Here is a 1,098-nt window from a genome sequence, read left to right on the forward strand (position 1 = left end):
TGGATCTGATCAGGTCTGCAGATTCACTGACTGGGATTTATTCAGAAAATGTCTCAGAGCTGAGAAGAGCTGAGCTTCTTCAGACTGAATGCTGGAAAATCTTCACTCCTCCAAGTCAGTGATGTTCAGGTTCTGAACTTTAAAAACTAAAATCAGTTGGAAACATCAGGAATTTGGTCCATTAAAAGTGTTAATAATAAAATCAAACCCTTCTGCTGTTAGTTGAGTAAAGTCTGTTTCCACTAAGAACTGTGAGCGTTTCCTCCAGTCTGTGTTCGGCTTTAATCTCCTGCAGGAAACCAAACCTCCACGTCTCGACTGGARTCGCCGTGGCAACGCCTTTCAAACATTAGGATAGTGGGTTGAGACYKSATGAAAGCCGATGAGTTATTTTTATTTAGTGACAGAGCTGCATTCATCCATTCATCATCCCAGTTTTCCTGCCATGCAGATTAATCTCCACTAATCTGTTGCTTGGAGACCAAAATGTCACAAACTGGGATTAAGAGAGTTGAGATGTTGAAATCTGTCACATTTAGAAAAGAAGCTTCATGATGCTATGATTTGTTAATCTGAACAACTTTTAAAAAATATTTACTCTTTATAACAAATCAAACTGATCAGACTTATTATTTTGAAGCAACAACCATCAGTTTAATTGATCAATTATGTTATTGGCAAACTAATATAAAGTAAACTGATGTATGGAAGAACAAACATGCCTCAGTCAAGATAATCAACATTCATATCATATTCATAACCACATTAGCTAACAAAGCTAACATCTTGTATTCCACATGTGTAAAGATTATAACCTTTAGATTAAAATGTGTAGAAAATTATAAACTTATGTCCAGTTTTATTTGCTACAACAGAGTTTTAGGGCCACATGAAGGAAAAATATAAAATAAAATAACAAAATAAATCTGTCTGTGTGGTGGGAAAATGATCATAAGTTACCATCAGCTGATCATGTTATATTAATGCTTGTGAACTCTGACCAGAAGAACCTGTTTGGGTTAAACACACACMAGGTTGGAAGTTGTTTTCCTGCAGCTGAAGGGAACCAGACTGTCTCTGCATGTTCTGGATCCTGGA

Source organism: Poecilia reticulata, linkage group LG12, assembly GCF_000633615.1.
Source record: "Poecilia reticulata strain Guanapo linkage group LG12, Guppy_female_1.0+MT, whole genome shotgun sequence".
Taxonomy (NCBI): domain Eukaryota; kingdom Metazoa; phylum Chordata; class Actinopteri; order Cyprinodontiformes; family Poeciliidae; genus Poecilia; species Poecilia reticulata.